This window comes from Dermacentor silvarum, chromosome 11 (genome assembly GCF_013339745.2).
Source record: "Dermacentor silvarum isolate Dsil-2018 chromosome 11, BIME_Dsil_1.4, whole genome shotgun sequence".
Lineage (NCBI taxonomy): Eukaryota > Metazoa > Arthropoda > Arachnida > Ixodida > Ixodidae > Dermacentor > Dermacentor silvarum.
This window is the reverse complement of record NC_051164.1, coordinates 45,465,398-45,479,053: the sequence shown is the minus strand read 5'-3', so window position 1 is coordinate 45,479,053 and position 13,656 is coordinate 45,465,398. Positions and strand designations below refer to the sequence as shown.

The window sequence follows — 13,656 nt, the reverse complement described above, 5'->3', positions numbered from 1 at the left end:
ATAGTTAGGGCACATTCCCCTGGCGACACCTTGGCACATTGATTGTGGAGGATTGGTGAATAAGGAGCACATGCAAATTCCACATATGCAATGCTGCAGTTGTCTGTTCCGGCCAATTTTTCCAGACACATACGAAGTGACCCGCGTTGTCTACTACATTGGACAGCTGTCAGTACACAACTGCTTTGTTTCTTCACTGTCACTACAACCTCACAATGCAAAGTAGGGTAATCATTGACTAAGTGTATGCGTTATCCTGACAGTATTCTCGCAATAAATGTTACAAGCACATTCCTGAAGAACACGATTAAAAGAGCTTTTCCAGAACTGCAATGTAGTGTTCGACACGTGATCCCGTCTGGTCGGCAATAGGCATGTCGGAAAAACGGAAACGCCGACCAAGCCAAAAAATATTGCAGTGAAAAATTAAGACACGTTTCTGCTTCAACACTGGAGATTACTTCACAATCTTGACAAAAAAAGTTTGTTCTTGGTCGATATTCCCTGTTTTTGTCATTTCAAGAGTTCGTAGATATTGCTATGGTCAAAGTAAGAAACTATATTTGTTTTCGGGATATCAGTCAGGATAGCCGCTGTCTGTAGTTTTGTTTCCTGTCTTGGAGGGGCTTCAAAGCTTACCTCGTGATTACGTACTGTGTACACGCCAATGCTGGCGTGTACGATGTTACCATGCCGGGTGGTTTTTGAGATAAAATAATGTCTATACAGGGCTTCCAACAGTTTATTACTATTTTCACGTTGAATGTAAATTTCGAATCCCGTATTAGGCTCAGGTCTAACTCAATAAGACTACGCACTGAATTGTAGAACCGCACGATCCTTTAATAGGGACCTGTTTTCGCCTTAGCCGGAATTTTTTTCTCATTTTTCCAAAACCAGCACAGGGTTGCGTGGACGTTCCTGCGGATCACAGTTATTTGAAGTCACGGCTGACCTTCGCGACGCTGTACACAACCTAATTAGAATAGATGCTGTAGTCATCGACTTCAAAAAAGCGTTTGATAAGGTACCCCCAATGATCTTATACTGAAAATGGATAACCTTAATGTAAGCAGGAATGTCATTAACTGTATCATCAGTTTTCTAGGTAACCGACAGCTGCTTGTTCCTGCAAATGAATATTGATCCACACTAATGCCTGCAAAATCTGGTGTGCCTCAAGTATGGGTGCTTGGACCAGCTCTCTTCCTTATCTGCATTAATAACATAAGCCATTAACCTTACTTCCATCGTCTGGTTATTTGCTTGCGACTGTGTTATTTACAGGAAGATTAATAATTCTCGTGACACTAATTTGCCGCAGTCGGACCTTGATGAAATCGCTAAGTGGTGCGAAAAATGGCGGATGGGGATAAACATCTGCAAAAGAAAAGCCATGACATTTACCCCACCAGTGTACCCCACACTTGCTTTTACACTGTTAATAACGCGGTCTTTGAAAAATTGTCCACAGTGAAATATTTATGCGCTCACATTTGTATTTGTTAGACCTGACGTGGCACCAGCACATCGATTACAAAAGTAGCAAAGCGTCTAAACCCCTCGGCTTTGTCAGGCGCCACCTGTACTCCGCAAACCAGGCGAACAAGCTTTTAGCGTACATTACTTTAGTTAGACCGCAACTTGAACACGGCGCTGTCATTTGGCATCTGTATCAAGAATACCTCATCAACAAACTCGAATCGCAACAGAATAAGGCTGCTAGATTTGTCAACAAAACATATTCTTGTTACTACAGCGTAACTGATATTTAATTATCTCTAAATTTATCTATGCTGAAAAAAGAAGACTTGTTACACTCCTATCTCACTTTCACCGACTATATCATAATCAATCAGGTATTCACAGATGCCCATATCAAACCGGCCCTTCTCGTCTTTCCCCAATTAGATCACCCTTTTAATGTACAGCCAAAGTTGGCTCGTACTAAACTTATGCATCAGTCACCACTATAGCTTGACATATATCACTGGAACAGACTGCCAGCTAAAATCGCTTCCGAGAACAGTCGCGAAGTTTGTGTTACTAAACTGAACGGCTGGATGCATATTGATAAATAAAAGCGTTTCCACGACCTATATTTTCACCCTGTAATTCAAACATGTATTTGTATTTCAGTCTGGTATTTGTATATCTCAATCTTGTATTTGTGATCCTGTGTCTTGTATTCCGTGTAGGGTTTCTTCCTTTTACTTGCGGTGCTATGTATTATGTTCATTCATAGTTTTTTTTTTTGCTCAATCCCCCCCTATCTAATGCCTGTAAATAGGGCCGTTAGGGTACATGATTAAAAAATTATTAGTGCGAAACTATGAAAAATGGGTTTTCGAGATAATAAGCAGTAATCGTATTGTATCGCGTTAAGGAACCATCTATTATGTCAGAAATGGGAAAATAAGCAACGGAAATAAGCAAAATGGGGTAAGCGAAGCTTGTGGCAAGACGACACTATCGCAGGCGTACCGCTTCGTTTGATCTAAACTCAGGGTCGGTGGCTCTTCGCTGAAGTTTGGCCTAGGCTTCGGAAGCCCTGCATGCTAAAATTGGATGACAAGCTTCCCTTAGCCCCATTTTCTCGACAGGGGAAGGGCTGGTGATTTTGTCACTTTGGTTCCCACGTGTGACAAGGGTAGTTCAAGGGCGCGTTACAGGTCCCCGAGCCCACAGGGGTAAGTGCCATTGCGCTTGGACCATTTCTGCACTATCACCAGGATCGGCCCACATGACAGGGGTATGTGCCATTGAGATTGGACCCTTTCTGCAATATCGCCAGGATCGGCCCACATTTCAGCGGGAAACTTGTGAGCCTATAAAGCTTCACTTAAAAAATATATCTTTTAGATAATAATAACTATGACAGACATGCCACAGGTGGTATACTTACTTACCGTGTTGAAAGCTAAAAAAGTACGGTATTCATGCTACATACGCAATGAGCGTATAAATTGCTTCTCTACGTCCATCCAAAAAAAAAAGCGTATCATTTTGTTTCAGTTGGCAAACGTGGAATTTGGAATAGGATACCCGGACATGCTAATAAACATATCATTACTTGAAACTCGCTACCAATACGTAAGTACAAACGCCAAAACTCAGCACATTGCTAGAGTCTCCTAAATAGGAATTTCCACTTGCCTAAGTACTAAACAGAACCGATGTAAATGCTTAACTTGGATTCACCTATAACTATTCGTATCGCAGGTTTTTAAACTAACTTATTATATTTTCACACTAGCGATGAAGAAAGTCGGTTTAGCTCTGTTATTTCTAAGATTTACATGAATTGTTGTTTTCATAGATGAACACAGGAATGAAATCACATACAGCAAGCTTCCAGCATTCCAACTATTAGGAATTCCAATATCTGAATTTTATTAATTGCAGATATAAATGGGCTTGAACTAAATAAACACATAAACCTGGTCCTTTGCAACCTGAGTAAAAAACGAAGTTGTTTATTGGTGCATTCCATGTTGCTTAATATAAAAGACTTGTATGTTCGAAGTCAGAAGGCGGTAGTGAGTGGGTTTTTGTGTTGTTGTAGCAGACGAATAAATAGTCTTATCTCTGATATTTTATCAGCCTTTTTTAGGATACATACTTTGTATAGTCTGCTTATTGAATCAAATTTTGCAATCAGAAAACTCTAAGGCAATTCTTATGGTCTAGATTGTTCTATCTTATATACCTTCATGCACTGACCACAACGTCAAGGTAGGAATACCGCATGCCGAACTAGCCTTTGTATAAAATATTTTTCCATGAACTGGAAATGACTGGAACAATCTCCCTGCCTTCATCGCTGCCATCACTGACGTGAACAAATTAAAGGAAACTGCCGCCGATTTTGCATTCCTCACCTCTCTGTAATGCCTCGGGCCCCAAGAGTACAAAAAATAAAGCTGCGTTGATATGCAAACAGCAATACCGGCAAATTCAAACTGGCAAACGTCGACGCATTGATGTCACGAAGGTCGAAGGTGATTGTAAATGTTTGCTGAAGCTATTGCATTGCAACTAAAACAAGCACGAAGAACACGTAACAGAATCCTACGGACTCCATGGCGGAAAAAATAAAAGGACAGGTCTCAAAGCACAACAAAGCTGTGCTCAAATTGTTAGCATCTTTGGGCAATTTTCGCATGCATCGGGAAGTATAGCATGCATGAGGAATGGGCTTGCACGCTGGCCCGTTAACATTGGAACACAGACGCAGAAATGGCAAAAAGGTATATTTGTTATAGTTCTTTCTTCAATATGAATGTACCTATACTCCAAATTTTTGCCTTTCTAAACAACCAACATTGTTCTCTTTATTGCGGCATTACTGCATCGACGTCTCAAAGTGTACATTCACATGAATGGCTGTTTGCATGTCCGCATAACTTCTTAGGACTGTAGAGCATAAGCATATACAAAATTACAGAATAGTTGTTATCAGTCTGGGGCTTAAACAAATTTTTTTTTCAAGTGAGGACATGGTGAACACCATAATATACAGAAGCCATCTGTAAGCATAGCATTTTTGCTTGATTACACTTAAAAATTGCTTCACCCCCCGCAGGGGCGTCTGCGTAAGCAGGCGTTTGGTGCGTTGCGACACCACGTACCCGAGCACATGAGGGTTGGACCCTCCCGCGTGTAGCCGTGCGCGGCTTAGCCGTTTCCGGGGAAAAGGGGATCCTGGGGGTTGAGCCGATGCCGGGTGTTTGGACCTCTACGGCCCCTCGGCGGAGGCAACACACCTCTTTGGCCTCTGCTTCACGTAGACGGCACCCCCGGACTGACCCACCCGGGGGAAACCGGTGGTCGCCTTTTCCTGTCCCCCTCTCCAACCTTTTGCTTTCCTATCTCCTTTCTTTTACTCTCCTATCATCTCTTCTTTTCCGTCACTTCCTAATTTTCACAGGCGGCTTGGGTTAACCTTGTGTATGTGCCCTCCCTTGGGTATAATATATTAGGTTATAGTGGCAATGTACGGTTGGCGCCTGCAGCCTTACGCGTTAAGTGCTGCAGCGTCCCCTAGTTGGGCTCCGTGGTGGGTGGCCGCCATTGCTGCCGAAATAAACCAAACCAGTATGGGAACGCCTGCATTTCCCCGTTTACTTGATCGTCACCCTCACAAGAGGGGACGCACCGAAGAACTATTAAGCTTATTCAGACCAAGAGAAATTTTCCCCCGTTACCAAGTAGTTCACAGTGAGAAGACCGAAAAACCAGCAAGAACCGTATCCCCTTTTCTAGTCGCAAAAGGCTTGACTGACGCCCTTGGCCCAGGTTACAAAGTCACCAAAATGGCGAGCGGGGACCTCCTGCTTGAGATCCGTGATAAAGAGCAGCACAATAAACTCAACAAGCTTGTGGCATTTGGAGACATTCCTGTTACCGTTTCACCTCACCGTTCTATGAATACAGCACGCGGAGTAGTTTCTGATGCAGATCTCATTGACTTGTCTGAAACCGAACTATTGGAGGGCTGGAAAGAGCAAAATGTAACCAATGTACAGCGTATCATTATCCGACGAGACAATAAAGAAATTCCTACAAAACACCTGATCCTGACCTTTGCCACTTGCGATCTGCCACAAACAATAGAAACCGGATACACTAAGATAGCTGTCAGACCATACATACCTAATCCAAGACGATGTTTCCAATGTCAAAGATTTGGCCACGGCTCGCAGAGCTGTCGTGGTAGACTTACATGCGCGAAATGTGGAGTCCAAGGTCACGCCTCAGATAACTGCGAAGCGACACCACACTGTGTAAACTGTGATGGTGAACATCCAGCTTACTCCAGATCCTGTCCTAACTGGAAAAAAGAAAAAGAAATTATCACTCTCAAAGTGCGCGAGAACATATCGTTCAGGGAAGCACGTAAAAGGTGCTCACCATTCCACACTACCACATATGCTGATGCGGCGCGTCAAGGGGCAGCGTCGCAGCGGCTACTGCCACCTGCCCAGCTCGCGCGCAGCGAGCTGTCGCTTGTGGCTCCTGCCCCCAGGGTGGAAGGAGCTAAGTCTACTCCACCCAACCAGCGAACAGGCCCGGTTACCCTAGGGTTGCCGGCACCACAACAGTCCTCGGTGGCAGCCTGCGCTTCGCGTAGCGAACCCGCAGGCCCGCCAGCAGCTCCCACGGTGGGTGCAGTCAAGGCTGCCTCACCCTCACCGGCCCCTGCTGGTGCTGGCAACAGCCGGCGCAGCTCAGGCCCAAAGGCAGCCCCATCGACATCCGGGCTGGTGGGCGCAAATGTCTCGTCCTTCGCGGCGAGACTTTCTCGTGAAACTTCTCGCTCGCAAGAGCGCGTGTCCGGCGCCTCACAAGAGGCAATGGACACCACACCCACCCCGACGGCGCACCAAGCGCCTAAGGAGCGGCGAGGTTCCCTCGACCGCTTCAGAAAAGACAAATCCCGCGTTACAGGGCCTGGAAAGGGCTCTGTAATCTAATGCAACACTTCCTTTTTGTTTTAGTACACACAGCACCCATTTACTTTCAGTATGGCCACACAAATTATACAATGGAACATCAGAGGCCTTCTTAGGAACCTCGATGATGTGCAAGAACTTCTCCACAAACACAATCCAAAAGTGCTGTGTGTACAGGAAACTCATTTAAAATCGACACATACAAACTTTCTTCGACAGTATGTTACGTTCCGTAAAGATCGCGATGATGGTCTCGCATCATCAGGCGGTGTTGCCATTATGACTCACAAAAGCATAGCATGTCAACGTTTGCAGCTGCAAACACCCCTTGAAGCAGTGGCAGTTCGACTGGTTCTCCTTAACAAACTCATCACCATTTGCTCGCTATACATACCCCCACATTACCGCTTACACAAACACGAATTTCAGTCCTTGATAGACGAATTGCCCGAGCCCTATCTTGTTCTTGGCGATCTCAATGCACACAACAGTCTGTGGGGCGACGCTCGCATCGATGCGCGAGGCCGTCTAATTCAAGATTTTCTTTTCTCATCCGGTGCTTGTCTGCTTAACAAAAAAGAACCGACATATTATTGTCTTGCAAACAAAACCTTTTCCTCTATAGACCTCAGCATAGCTTCTCCATCCATATTACCTGAACTTGAATGGGAAGTTATAAAAAACCCTTACGGGAGCGACCATTTCCCAATACTGCTGAGAGCGCCAAGACAATACGAATCTCCACCACATGCTCCCCGGTGGAAGGTCAATGCAGCGGACTGGGAAAAATTCCAAACACTTACCAGTAAGCTCTCGTGGGCTGACATTTCATCGCTCGGAATTGACGGTGCCATCGAGTATTTTACAAATTTCATAATAGATGCAGCTTCTAAGTGTATTCCCCAAACAAGTGGTCTTTCTAGCAAACGCCGTGTTCCGTGGTGGAATGAACAATGCCGGAACGCACGTAGGCAGCAGAACAGAGCATGGAGGCAGCTTCGCAATTATCCTACTGCTGAAAACCTTGTCAGTTTCAAGAAAATCAAGTCCCAAGGTAGGAGAACACGCAGACAAGCCAGGAGAGACAGCTGGCAAACATTTTTATCAAGTATCAACTCGTACACGGATGAGGCCAAGGTTTGGAACAGGGTGAATAGAGTAAGAGGACGACAAACACATCCGCCTCCCCTGGTAGACAGACAGGGAGACAGCCTGGAGGACCAAGCGAACCATCTGGGTGCACATTTTGAACATGTTTCCAGTTCATCACACTACTCTCCAGCGTTTAAAAGATACAAATCAGCAATAGAAAAACAAAAACTGGACCGAAAGAGCACCGGAAACGAACCATATAACCTACCTTTCTCCCTAGCAGAGCTGCATGCATCACTCACCTGTTGCAACCAATCTGCCCCAGGCCCTGACCGTATACTATATGACATGTTGAAAAACCTACCCTCTGAAACGAAGGAAACCCTTCTCTGTCTCTATAACTCTATATGGACCTCCGGCGAGATCCCCTCTGCCTGGAAAGAGGCCATAGTGATCCCTATCCTGAAGCAGGGCAAGGATCCATCGTCCGTATCGAGTTACCGGCCCATAGCTCTAACAAGCTGCCTCTGCAAAGCTTTTGAGAAAATGATAAACCGTCGTCTGATACATTTCCTAGAATCAAACAAGCTGCTTGACCCATACCAGTGCGGTTTTCGCGAGGGTCGATCCACCATTGACCATTTGATACGTATTGAGGCACAGATACGTGAAGCTTTTGTTCACAAACAATTCTTCCTTTCTGTTTTCCTCGATATGGAAAAAGCATACGACACCACATGGCGGTTCGGAATACTGAGAGACCTCTCCCACTTTGGTATACGTGGTAATATGCTAAATGTGATTGAAAGTTATCTGCTGAATCGCACATTCCGTGTTCGAGTTGGCAATGCTTTATCACGACCTTTTGTGCAGGAAACCGGAGTGCCGCAGGGTGGGGTGCTCAGTTGCACTCTCTTTATTATAAAAATGAATTCCTTGCGTCTATGCATCCCACGCAACATGTTCTATTCAACGTACGTCGATGATGTACAGATTGGATTTAAATCGTGCAACCTTGCCATCTGTGAGCGGCAGGTTCAGCTTGGTCTGAACAAGGTGGCTAAATGGGCAGACGAGAATGGGTTCTGCCTAAATCCACAAAAGAGCACCTGCGTCCTTTTTTCTCGAAAGAGAGGACTGTACCCCGACCCCGACATTCACCTGCAAGGACAGAGTCTACCTGTAAAAACGGAACATAAATTCTTAGGCATAATTCTTGACACAAAGCTGACATTCATACCACACCTAAAATATCTAAAAAACAAGTGCATGAAAACAATGAATATTTTAAAAGTGTTGTCACACACTACATGGGGTAGCGACAAAAAATGTCTCTTAAACGTGTATAAAAGCCTCATACGAACACGCCTAGACTACGGGGCCATAATTTATCAGTCAGCCACCCCAACCGCGTTGAAGATGCTGGACCCCATCCACCATCTAGGTATTCGCTTGTCTACAGGTGCCTTTAGGACAAGCCCTGTAGAAAGCCTTTACGTGGAATCCAATGAGTGGTCCCTCCACTTGCAGAGGACCTACACAGCTTTCATATATTTCCTTAGAGTGAACGCAAACAGTGAACATCCTTCATATTCCACCGTAAATGATTTGTCCAGCTCCCACCTCTTTCATAACCGCCCTGCAGTAAGAGAGCCCTTCTCGTTGCGTGTGAGAAGTCTGGCTGAGGAAATGGATGTCCCACTTTTTGAACATCGTCTAATGACACCCACTATACAGGTCGCACCGTGGCAGTGGCAGATTGTAGAGTGTGATTTGTCCTTTTTACATGTTACGAAGCACGCCCCCGTTGCACACATTCGAATGCACTTCCTTGAACTGCAGCATAAATACTCCTGTCCGGAATTTTACACCGATGCATCAAAGTCTCATGCTGGCGTCTCTTATGCAGCGGTTGGCCCATCATTTTCAGATGCCGACGCCCTGCACCCACAAACGAGCATTTTTACAGCAGAGGCTTATGCAATACTGTCGGCTCTTAAACATATCAAGGACTCGAAAATACCCAAAGCAATCATCTACACAGACTCGCTGAGCGTAGTAAAAGCTTTAAAATCTCTTAAAAGGCACAAAAATCCCATAATAGTATCGCTTTATTCATTCATATGTAGTATTTATGCATCTGGGCAGCATGTTGTGGTGTGCTGGGTGCCAGGACACCGAGACATCGAGGGAAATGTACTGGCAGACCAGCTTGCCACATCCGTCGAGGCAAAAGCTGGCAACACATCTATGCCCGTCCCTGTTCATGATATGAAGCCATATCTACGCAAGAGACTTCGAGTCCATTGGCAGCGTTTGTGGGACGGCCAGACTCATAACAAGCTCCATTTAATTAAGCCCCATTTAGGAAACTGGCCATCGACCACGAAATCTAGAAGAAATGATGTCCTATTCTGTAGGCTCAGAATAGGACACACTTACAGCACGCATAATTACCTGCTGTCTGGAGGCGAACCCCCAACCTGTACTAGATGCGGGGAAGCACTTACTGTACTTCACATCCTAGTACAGTGTCCATTAATAGAACCTGAAAGAAAGAAACACTTTGTTCAAGCCTATAGAGAGAACATACCCCTTCACCCAGCGATGTTTTTAGCTAATGACCCGGTATTTCAGCACGACTCAGTTTTAGCCTTTTTAAACGACATCGACATTTTGCAAGTTCTTCGCCCGAGAGATTCGTAGCAGGGTCCTCTTTCAGAGGACGCTGCTGCGACAGCATTTTGAAATGCACTCTCCTCCAGGCTCTTGCTTCTAAGGGTCTCTGTGAGGCAGTAGTGCCTTGTATCGCTCACAGATTTTTTTATACCATATTCATTGCGCCCTATCACATCATTGTCATGATCTTATTAATTTTGTATTTTACGCACCTTTAGTGCGCAGAATTTTAGGCCCCTTTACAGCCACCCTACACCTACCCACTGTCATTGATCATACCATTGCTCACTCGGTACACCACGTCTTGGCGCTCTTTGGCCATAGCTGGCCCTTGCGCCAGAAAACAACATATATCATCATCATCAAAATTGCTTCACGAACGGTTCCTTTCATCAACTAGATTTCTCCATGTGATTTCGACCAGCGTAACGTTTTTTGTGTATAAGCTACTCAGCAAGACAGCCGCAGCTGCAGCCATTATCAGTCACAATCAAGGAGGTCTGGCAAGGTTCTCAAAGTAAACTTCGCGTAAAGATTACCTGGCGGAAAGTGGGATAACATTGTGTTCCCTAGCGCAGAAGCTTGATATACTAACTGCAAGGCCACAGTCCAATAGTTAAATCTATCTTACCAACAACGTCAAGCGATTTGAAACAATTATCGCGTTTGTCGCGTCGCATAACAGTAATCTGCATAGAAAAGCGAAAAAATGAGTGCTTGGTAATTGAATTTGACCGCACATACAAGAACGAAAGATGCAAATGATGGTCATTCCTATTGCTATCTTACGTGTGCATCAGGCTTCACAGCAGTACGTTGCGTATAAAGGTGACGCTATGCAAATTTCTTGAAATATTTTATACAATATAGACAAGGAAAGATAATTCGTTTCACTAATTTCGGTAGCTTCATTTTGCTTAAACAGTTCAAGTATGTCGTGTAAGTATATTTCTTTTACGCTAAGCCTCCCACTACGATATATATTTGTTGTCGCATCAATACGGACGACGACAGCCTTGCAAGAATATGGATCTAGCTTAGGATAGTCTATACAGGGTGCTTCACATAACTCGAACCAAGGATTTAAAGGAAGTGGTTAACCGCAACTGAATGAAACCTACGACATATGATTGACCGTCATGTGGCACTCTTTAGTGTATTTTTTATGTTGCGCTCAATTAGTTCATCAACCAACATCAATTACGCTAAATATTTAGTATTACTTTAGAACGAAGCGGGTTTCGTTACGTTGTAGAGGGCATTCCAAAACGGTCCATCCAATTTGTTGGGGCAACGTACATGCTGCATGATTTTATTCCGATAGCAATTATATGGACACTTCTACCGGATTTCTGCCGTCGCCGTCGTCGTCGCCGTCGCCGTGAGGTTCCCTATAGATAAAATCTTCGCCGCGCGCCGTATGCCCGAGCGGAAGCGTGCGGGGACGCGCGCTATCTCCCACGCGCAAGCAAGGAAGCGGAAAGCCAGCGCCGGAGGGAGCAGGGGGGGGGGGGGGGGGCACTTCTCTGCCAACAACCGCGCTCGTCGCTCGTCCGCACAGTCTCTTATCTCTCCCACGCGCAAGCAAGGAAGCAGGAAGCCAGCGCCGGAGGGAGCGCGGGGGGGGGGGGGGGGGCACTTCTACGCTGCCAACAACCGCGCTCGTCGCTCGTCCGCACCGTCTCTTATCTCCACACGGCTCTGACCTTTCTGCGCCGTGCATTCGCCGCTGAGTTTCCGTTGAAGCGATAGACCGCACGTACCTTCGCCCGCTGCTGCGGCGTATATATGCGCTTGCTGCCAGCGTTTTGACAGTCGTTGTCTGCAGTCATTCAGTGTGATCTATTCATGTTTGTTTGTGCGCGCTCACACCACGCTTGTTCATTCAGTTAGTAATAGTCGGGCCACATTTTCCAAAGCACGCTACACATGCAATGCTGCCCGGATCGGCAGTGTAGCGTTACAGGTGTGTCCCTTCGCACGCGCTGCCCACGGGCAGCGCTTCTCATCAACACCACCGTTTCACACGCGCCTTCTCGTGGTCATCGAGTATCTCTTCATGTCGGTATACTTACGCCGCAGCACACCTGCTTACTTAATCATCTCATGTTTACTACAATTCATATTGCTACCAAAGCCGCTCACCTTACTTCGTATGACATTGCTGTGTTGCTATCGCATTCATTGCTTCGCCCTTAGGGCGAAACTGTGACATTTTTTCTCGCTGTTTAAAGAAATCCTGCGAAATATGAAATAAAACTACGTGACTTCGCTTATGCGCTATCGTATTGCAGCACTCTCTTGCAGCGATCCCAGACACGGCGCCACCAGCCGTGGCACCGTGTCTGGGATCGGGATAGAAAATGCGTTAGCAGCGCGCTTGGAACGCCGTCGCGCGTGGAGGCCGACGCGTGCCTATTGCCGCGGCCGCTCACTTCGCCATGGACGGCGCGCACGGTTGTTTCGCTCGAAGCACGGTTGAAAGTGCTGCAATACAATAGCGCATGAGCGAAGGCATGTGCTTTAATTTCATATATCGCGGGCTTTCTTTGAAAGCCAGAAAAAATCACCACGCAGCATGTAGTAGTAAGTGGTTCGTGAGGAAAAGGAAAGGTTGACGCAGCATGTACGTTGCCACAAAAAATTTGATCGGTCGTTTTGGAATGCCCTCTACAACATAACGAAGCGCACTTGGTCCGAAAGTTAATAATAAAATTTTGAGCAATTGATCTTATTTAAATAAATAACTAGGCGCAATATAAGAAACACTATAAGGCACACCGCATGATGGTAAACCAATTGTCGGTAGTTTCATTCAGTTGCGCTCAACCACTTCTTTTTTATCCTTGGTTCAATTACGTGAAACATGTACCCTGTATAACAGCACTGCCACTGGAGCATATACTGCAACGGTATATCACAAACTGAAATGCGTAAAACGTTATTTACTTTGCAGAGGACATTTAGGTGAGGAGAGAAAACACACTTAGGTGCCTTAAACCCTTTAAATCGGGCGGTGGCATACGCCACCTAGCCATGACTATGAACATATTTTGTACTTTGTGGTGGGTGATATAATGAAATACGTACATTTTCTCGCTCTAACGTTATCATCACTATTTTTGTCCTTCTAGGTACCATTCTTTCCTATGGATATTTCTTTCACGGAAGCCATGTTCTACATTAAAGAAAACTCGTACAAAATGAGGTTGCGTAAGCTGCGGTATCCAGAAGAGGGCAATTTGGTGTAAGTAATGAGTGGTTGAAAATATAAAGTGGCGTGCTGCGTACGAAGGTTTTTAAAGCGAAGCTTTATTTTTCTCGTCTTTAGAATTTCCCACTGCTGCTGCTGCTGCTGTCTGGCACAGCGGGTCAGGGGGTGGTTCAAGCGTGTGTATACATGACAGGAGCGCGGCAGACAGGAAAGGCA

General features: G+C 45.6%; 1 protein-coding gene across 1 annotated transcript in view; it reads left to right on the top strand.

The window, feature by feature from the left end:
* Positions 1-13,656, top strand: part of LOC119432548 (neprilysin-4-like) — an 811,607-nt gene that overhangs the window by 26,692 nt on the left and 771,259 nt on the right. The window lies entirely within an intron of this gene.